The following is a 10,527-nucleotide window of genomic DNA, read 5'->3' on the forward strand; positions in this document are numbered from 1 at the left end:
CTAAGGATAACAAAAAGAGACCTAACCGTCGAATACTCGTCTTCCTTGATCTATATATCACATTTTATCTTATTTATTAGTCACATTATTCAATGTGACCCAAAAATCATATTATGAAAAAATTCATTTTTGCCCCTAAAGTTTCACATATTTACATTTTCCCCTAAGCTCGAAAAATGAAATTTATTCAATTTCTTTAACATAAAAGCCTAGCTAAATCATTTTCATAACTATAACAGCCCAAAATTTCCATCAAAACACACTTTTACTACATACTTTATAACTTTTAGAAACTAGTCCTTTTAGGCATTTTCACTGAAAATCACTTAGAAAAAGTCATTTAACAAACAATTAACATGCAATTTCTACCATCAAACATCAAAATACAAAAATATTTAACATGGGTAAAAATTTAAACTTTGACATCTCTTCAAATTAGTGGTAGAAATAGGTAGATCTTGTTACGAGGATTTCAAAACATAAAAATCATTAAAAACGAGGCTAGAACAAACTTACAATCGAGCTTCGAATCTTGAAAAACCCTAACCATGGTTTTCCATTTTGAAATTCAGCCATGGGGTTGAAGATGGACAAAAATTGGCTTTTAATTTTGTTTTTAATTCATTTTAATTACCAAATGACCAAATTACCCTTAATGAAAAATTTTAGAAATATACCAAACCATGTCCTTTTTTGTCCACCAACTTAACTAATGGTCTAATTACCATTTAAGGACCTCCAATTTAAAATTTCATAACAATTGGACACCTCTAACGTGTAGAACTCAACTTTTGCACTTTTTTACAATTTAGTCCTTCTTACTAAATTGAGTGCCCAAACATCGAAATTTTCCAACGAAATTTTCACGAAATCAATCTATGAAATTGTAAACCATAAAAATATAATAAAAATAAACTTTACTATGTTAGATTTGTGGTCCCGAAACCACTATTCCGATAAGACCCAAAATCGGGCTCTTACATGTTATGTTATGCACACGCCTAGATATTTGTTTTATAGTGGGGTTGGTAAGTCGATGTTATGGGAATCCAATACGAAGACACTAGCAAATAGTTAAGCATATATTCAAGTATTTATGGAGAACAAGAGATGATATGCTTGTGTATTTCGAAGGAGATCTTCCTTATATTAGATATATTGATTTTGACTTCCAAACGTGTTGAGATTTGAGAAAATCGACATTGGACTGTGTTTTGTCCTAAACGATGGGTCCATAGTATGAATAAGTGTCAAGAAGGGTTACACTGCTAACTTCACTATGGGGGGTCGAATATGAGGTATGGAAAAACAATGGCACTATAACAATGTAGATATAGTTAAGGCTTAAAGAAACCATATAAGGACAAAACATATTGATACAAAGTATCATAAGGGAGATGATATTGTTTGACGGAATAGTTGATGTAGTCAAAGATCGTATATGAGGACAAACCCTGGGATTTGTTTTGCCATGACTCATCTACTTCACTAGGGCAAGTGAGAGGCTGTTTGATCTGGTGCCCTAAGTGTAGTATTTTCATCTAAGTAAACTTATAATTTTTCAAACAGATTGGTTAATAAAACTATTCATGAATTACGTTAATGATTTGTATATTGTCCTAACATGGTTTTTGCATGCAAAGTAAAATGGAAGCAAATCTTGTTCACTGGCTGTCTATTGTTTAACTAATATTTAGCGGTATTATGTGGTCAGATCATAATAGAGAAAGACAACTTGTATTAGTAGATGAACCTAAACAAGTTTTTAATCTAATCAGACATGAACAAACCAATTGAAAGACTAATATGCTGTCTATCAAGTCCAAGTGGGGAGATGCTTTGTCTTGGGCACCAGAGCGGATAACTCCCAAAAGATAGAGATATAAATGTGACTGACTGGACTGATAGTTTATCAGACTGGACCCAAGTAGAATAAATCCTGAATCCGTTTATGGATTTATTCACTTGTGAAGTTTATAGTATGGCATACCTAAATCCTGAGTGGATGGCGGACTATGTATGTGTGACTCATACAATTTGATGTAAGTAATACTTGTGTCTAAAGACTAGAACTCTCACCTCCAAATCCTCCCCTTAAGAACTTGGGTAGTAAACACCCTTAACAATTTTTACAATACAAGCTTTGCACTTTCTCACACAATCATTCCTTCAATGAATAGATTAGAATGCATTCAATAATCTTCAGCTTTCACACATAATGTATACAAGCCTCAAAACATACATCAATCTCGGCTTTTTAACGTAGCATATAATTCAATACAAAGTAACTCCTCGAGAATAGCTTATACAATCAAAATAATCAAAGTACAATAAAAAAATGATATGATTCCTAAGTAGCACACAATCTTCATTGATCCTCCATGTTTTAAGAGATTATTTGATTCACTTGAATCCAATCTAATCTTCAAATGCCGAGGATTGCTTTTTCATGGATGAACCATAATATCTTCAATAAAACAACACATAACCTAGTCCAAAGATTTTTTTCATTAAATTGCCAAACCATATAAGGCAAGTTTTGTAACTGATAACTCTAATTTATGTAGAGTTTTTCAGCACCTTTTTACTAATAATTCATGCAAGTTTTGAGTATTTTAATAACAAATTTTGTAATTAATAAAATCAATTAGATAGACAAAATTAAAGACAAATTTACATTTTTTTTGTTATTTACATGCTAATTTGACCTTTTTTTTGCCTATTTAACAAAATTTTGTGCAATAGGAGGAAAATTGGCCTCAAAGCTCACCTGCTCAATGCTCGATGCTGTAGCAGTTTTCTGTAGCAAAAGTCATGCAAAGGAGGGCTGATAATTAATCAAATATGGACATCCAAAATTAATTATAATTATTGATAATGGATAGACTTGACCCAATTCAAAAATTGGATAAGTGAAGTAGTCAAGCTTGTCACTCAATGTTGAAACCAAATAATCCAGTTAACAAAGAAAGAGCCTAATTTCAGCTACAAGCAGCCCATCCGTCTATTTCATATTTAATTTAAGGTTCTTAGACTTGTAAAAAAATTACAAAATATCCCCAAAAACTTTGTTAAGTGACCATTCAACTCCTTCTTTGGACTAGCTACTTTTAGCAAAGCCATCTTTCCCAGTCCTTTTCTCAAGGTGGCCAACCATAGGAAGGAGGACTGACTTTCTATTTTTAGCAAATACAAGCTGCCCCCTACTAGTATAAATATCACCCCTAAATCCCTCATTCCATCATCCTTTATTCATCCATCTTTCTCTTCTTTTTTTCTCTTTGCTTTCCTTTCCTATTTTCCCATTTTTTAAGTGGGTTGTGCAAGAATTTGAGTGGAACCCAGTCGACTATTGGAGGAGCATTTTGGCTTGATTGCTATGATAAGGAATGAAGTATAAAGGAGGAGTAAGGAACCTATGCCACGGAGAACCACCGGAAACGGCTTTGCATTTCTTTCCCTTTACTCTTTTAATTTCTTTTTGTTCAATTTAAGAAAGATGTTTGCAACTAAAGCTTATGTTTTTAATATAATTATGGTTGCTTAATTCCTTCAGTGTTAGAACAAATTAATTTCCATAGCTTAGATTATTTATGTTGTTAGTGATGTTATGTGCCTCGACTATTTATACATTCAGATAAAATTATGACTATGTTATTCATGCATTATAAATATGAGGAATGCAACTGAACTAATTATTAAATCCTAATCAGACTGTAATTAATTGACATACTATCTGAATGGTGCATGTTTAAGCTATATTCTAGAGAATTAGGTTAAAGTTTGTAATAATTCAAGAGAGTCTTATTACCTTGCATAATCCTAAGATTCATGTGATTAAACTGTTTTAGAATAGAAATATTACTGTTACCTCACATTAAAGTTGTTGACATAGACATATGTTGTACTTTATAATTTAAGAAGTTGAATTCTTAGACAATGCCTGAAAAGGTAACCTTGAAGTCGTAATAGACATAGATATATGTAGACAAGAGGTTAAACTTCGGACTTCGAGATAAGCCAAAGTACTCGTAATTAAAATAGGATTAATAAATACCTAGTTTCGATGCAATTTTCTATAACATCATTAGCAGTATTTAAATATTTCTAAGTTAGGAAGGAGAATTATTCTAACACATACATGATATTATGATTTCTCTTAAAGACTTGTATACTCATTCCTTCATTTACTTAATTTAATTTCAAGCATATTTAGGTTTGTTTAATTTAATCAAACCCGTCAATCAAGTTTATTTTAATCACCAACCAATTTGCCTGGAATTAATTTTGCAATACGTGATTCACATAGACAGTCCGTGTAGAGACAATACTCGATATACTTATGACTTTATTACTTGTCAATGATAGTGTACACTTTTACATCAATCGAAACATCTCGAGACAAGTTTTTGGCACCATTGCCAGTGACTGTTATTTTAATCATTATTTGTGAAATTATTTTTTCAATTTTGGTTTTATTTTATTATTCTTAACGTTATTAATTGTTGTGGTTTTCTTTTTAAGTGTTTATGAGCATTGATCAAATTGTTAACTTACTTCTAGTAGACTCTGAAATCGATCGGACATCTAGACAAAGAATACATGAAAAACAAGACATAGACATGAGTCCTGATTAGAACCAAGATTAATGAAATGAAGCCACTTATGCTCGCAATCTAGTCCTTATTGCTGATGACAAAGACCAAGCCATAAGGCAATATACTGTGCCTCTTTTCAATGAGCTTAATCAAGGAATTGTTAGACCCGAGATTGAGGCACCTAAATTTGAGTTGAAGCTCGTAATGTTCTAGATGCCAGTGTGCCATTTTAGTGGGATGCCCATGGAAGATCCACACTTTCACCTTATATTGTTTATGGAGATGAGTGATTCCTTCAAGCTAACTGGAGTAACCGAGGATCCACTAATGTTGAAATTGCTCCCATATTCACTAAGGGACGGAGCTAAAGCATGGTTAATTTCATTGCCACCTGGTTCAGTTTCTACATGACAATAACTAGCCGGACGTTTCTTAATGAAGTATTTCCCACCTAGCAAAAGTGCTAAGTTGCGGAACGAGATCACTACTTTTCAGTAGATGGATGATGAATCTCTATATAAGGCATGGGAAAGATTTAAAGAGTTATTAAGGAAATTCCCTCACCATGGGACCAGTTGGAGACATTTTATAATGGTCTCAACGTACACATAAAGATGGTGGTCGATGCTTCAACAAATGGTACTCTCCTTTCTAAGTCTTATAATGAGGCTTATGAAATCATTGAAAAAATTGCTACTAAAAACTACCAGTAGCCAACCAACCGAGTAGCTTGGGGAAGACGAGTAGTAGGAATAAATAAAGTTAAAGCCCTCACTTCACTTGTAGCTTAGGTATCTTCCATATCCTTAGTGCTTAAAAATTTTACTGCTAACGGATTAAATAATGTTGCAACCCAACCATCAAGTCAATTTGAAAATATTTCCTGTGTATACTATGGGGATGGAAATTTGTTTGAAAATTGTTCATCAAACTCAGAGTCTATATATTACATGGGAAATCATAACCAAAACAAAAGTGGCCAAAGACCACATTCAAACTTTTATAACCCTTCATGGTGGAACCATCCAAACTTTTCTTGAAGTAATCAATGAGCTAGACCTAGTAACACCAACATGCAACCTAGATAAAACTAATCTTCAGGATTCCTACAGCAAGTTCAAAAACCATCCCAAGTCAAACCTTCCAAAAGTTTGGAAAAATTGTTGAAGGCGTACATGTTAAACAATGATGCTAGTTTGAGAAATGTGGAAAATCAAGTAAGTCAACTAGCTACTAAAATTTGAAATAGACCACAAGGAGCTTTGCCTAGTGATACTGAAAATCTAAGAGTTTCGGGCAAGGAACATTCCAAGGCGGTCATGTTATGAAGTGTAAAGACCTTGGAACCTAAGGAGGTTCAGATTGAAGATGGGCCCTCTAACAAAGATGAAGTTGAACCTCAAGTTGAAACTCCCACTTCAAAAAAGCTGAATGCTGGAAACTCTGATGAGGTAAATCCTAACTTAGTTAATTCTGATTATCTATCACCTATGTTAGGTGTAGAAATAATTCCTTAGAAGAGTTGTCCAGTCAAGCTAAGGTTCCAACACCTCAATATCCACAAAGGTTTGAGAAACAGAAACAGGAGGTGTAGTTCAAGAAGTTCTAAGAATCTTCATATCAATATCCTATTGGTAGAAGCTTAGAACAAATGTCGAAATATGTCAAGTTCATAAAGGACATTTTGTCCAAGAAAAGGAGATGATCTGTCGTAATACGAAGTAGAAGATTAAACTAGCTTTCATACCTGAGGAGCTTGAATACCAAAAGTTTTCTTATGTTTTAGTTAAGTTTTTATATTTTAGTTTAAATTCAATAAAAAGTGTATTTAGGGTCTTTTATTGACCTTAGGGGCCGAATAAGGCCTAAAGGCGAGCTAACGTACTTAGTAAGTGTGTAGGGTACCATTCAAAGGTGTAAGAACTCAAAACTGGTCATTGGGTTGCAACACGAGGAGTGTGATGTCACAACATAGAAAGTAGAACGCCAGATTTGCTATAGTGCCTTTGGTGTTGCGACACAGCCATGGGTTGTCACGACACACCCCTGAAGTTACCCCTGAACCATGCATACTGCCTTTGATGTCGTGACACGTGTACTAAGGTGTAGAAACACCGGTCTCATACGAGAAACACTTATGAGACAGGGGTATTTTAGTCTGAGCAATGAAAATTAAACACGAGAATGTCAGTTGACCTAGGGTTGAGGATCACGGAAACCCTAACTTTATAAATAAGATTCTAATTTTTTTCTTCGTAAATTTAGTTTTAATTTTTTCCTTTCTTTGAGACTTTAGGTTTATTTCAATTCTTTTCTATTTGTGTTCTTTGGAGAACATGAGTTGTAAACATGATCAAACTACTGTGGATTTTGCGCTTCAATAAAGACAATTTAGGATTCTCTTAAACCTTTCTCTTGATTTGTTATTTTTATTTATTTTTATCACCAAGTTTATTGTAAAATCATGAGATCTGCGAGGAATTAATCCTCTTAAGGGGATTAGTGAGTGAAGATGTGGTTAATTGATTACTATGTAGGGTTTTCTTAACGGATTAGCTGTTTGGTTGAGGAAGAACTTAAACCCTAGGCTTGATGACCTTAGGAAGTCAATTAGGTATGAATTAACTCAAAATTGGTATTGCCCATCCGTGAACACATTATCCCTAATCTGTTCTGGACTGTGAGGTTGAGAGATAAGTAGTTATTACCAACTCATTATTTAGTGGAAGATCAAAAGAGCCTGCTAGGGTAATGACTAGTTGATTAATTAGAAACCCAAAAGAGGAACTAGTTATGACCACCGAAGCAAGCTAATCACCCATGCTTAGAATTGATTAAGTTCATAAATTAGTTTTTCGAAGTCCTTTATTATTTATGTTTTTATTTTTATTTATTTTTTTATAAAAATGAAAAACCCTTTATTTATGTTTATTTGTAATATAGTTTATTTAAAGTACTAATTAGACCTATTTGAATTTAGGTTAGAATTAATTAGTAACTCGCTTCCCTTGGGTACAATCCTTGGAGTACTCACCCACTTCATTGTAACTATATTACAACCTAATCCGTATACTTGTGAACACCACCTTGATTTCATATCTTTTAGTTGCAGTATTCATACTCTGGACATTAGTACGTCCGGAGGCCGTCAATTTGTTGGCGCTGTTTCCAGGGAGGCAACGTTACTAAGTTGATCTTAATTTTTACATCTTCATAGAATAGTTAGGAAATTAATAAATTATAGATACATTTTTGCTTTATTCTTACTAATATTTTTCTTCTATTTTCCTTCAATTTCAACCTATAGGATGGTACTTACAGATTTATTCACTTATTCAGCAAGATTAACAGTTAGATTCTTAGGGTAATGTAGACGATGTAGATTAAGGGAAGTTGATGAAATAACCTTAATGTGCTTTGGTTAAGTAACCTTAACAAAATGATGCAGGTGCTAGGAAAAATGTGCTTTGACATGAATTGGTTATGACCTAGTATTACTTGACCTATTATCCAAAGCTCATATTTTGAATTAAGTCATTCATTATTAACATGGATTTCTTCTAACTTTAGGTTTGAATATTAAAGAAAAGAGGATCCAAAAGTCTTTCTTAGGTAGTTTGAACATATATGCAATACCTTCACACGAACTGGTGAGTCAATAGAGACTGTCAAACTGTTGTTAATAAGATTTTCTCTAGATGGACAAGCGAAAGCTTGGTTAGATGCACTTCCACCATATACAATTAACACATGGACTAATTTTGTGCAAGTATTCCTTCGTCTAGTTCTGCCAATGACTCAGGTAATTAGTACAAATGAAAAAGTATTAAATTTAAAAATATGTTGTTGAAACATTGGGACAAGCATGGGATAAATTTTAAATCATCCTTAGGTTGATATTGGGAGGAGGCATACATTTTGCAATTCAAATCCAAAATTTCTATGATAGGTTAGATGGTCAGAATAAGCATCAAATTTTATATCATAAATGGGGGAAGTATCTAGACAAAAACTGGGCAAGAAATCATGGATATATTAGAGAAAGTCTATAACACCCTGAATTTGGGGCCTAGAAGAGTTGGGCTTTGAGTTTGGGATTCGGATAGAAGAAAACCTGAATAATTAAGAAGTTTTAAATATTATAGTTTAAGAAAAAAATTTTGAATTAAATTACTACTAGAAAATTTTTATTGTATTTATTATTACGGATATTTTATATTTTTATGAAATTTTAATTAGTATTATGAGATAAAATTATTATTATTAGAAAAATATTACTGTATGTATGTTTGAAAAATTTTATGAAAATTATTATTACTTACTGTATTATTAATATTTGAAATTTTTATTATTAGATATATTTATAAAATTATTATTATAATTACTATTATTAGATAGGAAAAATATATATATATATAAAAGTATTGTTGTTTTGGTGTTTAAACTCTAGGAAAAAAATTGTTTTAATTTTTGCCTCATAGAGGGAATCTGGGCATAAGGCTTATAAAATAAATTGGGCAAGACTGGGCATGAAGAAGCGTACCTGGCCCAGTGGTGAGCATGCTAGGTAGTGGGAAGGAGAGCTGGGGTTCGACTCCCAGCATGTGCAAAAGTGTTTTATTTTTCTTTATATCAGGGAACGACGCATGGAAGCCTTATATATAGTTGGGGTTAAAAGGTAACACAAAGGGAAGTTTGGTCCAATGGCAGAGGTGCTGGGAGTGTGGTATAGTGCCTAGGTTCGAGGGTTGGTGTACGCAAAGGCTTGTTTTTATTTTAGAAGCCAGGTCGTACAAAAATAAGGTTTAAGAATAGTTGCGACCGAGTTATCCTACAAGGACGCTTGTGGCACAGTTGCAATAGGGTGCTAGGAGCTCCACAAGGGCACGGGTTCTAGTCCAGGCGCAGGTATGTTTTAATTTTATATTTTTAAAATGAATGGGACTTCAGCAGGTAACCTTTAAGATAAAATGTGACAGTATATTGTTGAAAGCGAACGCGCGTCCCAGTGGCCAGCAGCGTGCTGGGCAATTTGGAGAGCAGCGTTACGCACAAGAGAGTGCTTCTTTTTACTGTACGCGCGTGGGAAGGGCCGTACGGGATTGAAACTCTACTAGCAATAGGAGGAGTCGACTAAGCGGTGGACTGCTGCTAAGCAGTGGAGAGTTTGAATTAAATTCAAACTTCGAATTTGGCCATGAATTAAGGAGCTAAGGAAGGAATTAAAATTGGAAAAGGACTTTTGTGCCTATTTAAGCACCTATTCGGGCATAAGCATGAGGTGCCGATTGCTTTTATTTTGGGGGCCTTCATGAGTTATATCCTTCTTGGAGGTTTGGGATATTTTTTTTTGTGTGGTAGCCAATTCTTTCCTTTTCTATTTTCTTTCCTCGAAGCCAAATTCTATTTAAAATAACTTTTTCTTCTCAAATATTGGTTGCCGATTACTCCTTTCGTTGAAACCATATCTCCTTTCCTTTTAATCTTTCAAAAGACCGAACCTCTAATCTTACATCTCTTCCTCTACTGATTGTCTCTTCGATGGTGAACTTATCGTCACCTATTTTTCTTTTAGATCGCAATAGCCATATTCTAGGATAGATCCAAAAGCCGAAAAGCTTCATATTTTAGTGATTCGAGAATTAATATTTAGATCTATTTTCTACGCACGTTTAAGTTGGATTCATAACGGATTTGGGGTAGAAAGGTATTTGGAATGTTCTTCAACGAGTAGATCTCTTGGTAAGTATTCGAACCTTCTTTCCATTCATATCTTGTGGTTTAAGAAAAGCTGAAAACCCCTATATACATAGGGTGGCTGTCGACTAAGGCTGAAAGGATTTTTTTTTGGTGTTATTTGGCTTGTTGGTGCTAGTGAGGATTAAAGGCTGCCGATTGAGAAGTGTGTGAAAAGCTTGGATCATCGGAG

At 33.8% G+C, this 10,527-nt stretch overlaps 1 non-coding gene across 1 annotated transcript; it reads right to left on the reverse strand.

The window, feature by feature from the left end:
- Positions 1-5,063: 5,063 nt before the first annotated feature.
- Positions 5,064-5,170, reverse strand: LOC121209269 (small nucleolar RNA R71). The gene has a single exon (XR_005904385.1). It is a non-coding gene; the product is annotated as a small nucleolar RNA R71 (small nucleolar RNA).
- Positions 5,171-10,527: the final 5,357 nt, after the last annotated feature.

The sequence above is a fragment of the Gossypium hirsutum genome, chromosome A10, assembly GCF_007990345.1.
Source record: "Gossypium hirsutum isolate 1008001.06 chromosome A10, Gossypium_hirsutum_v2.1, whole genome shotgun sequence".
NCBI classification, from domain to species: domain Eukaryota; kingdom Viridiplantae; phylum Streptophyta; class Magnoliopsida; order Malvales; family Malvaceae; genus Gossypium; species Gossypium hirsutum.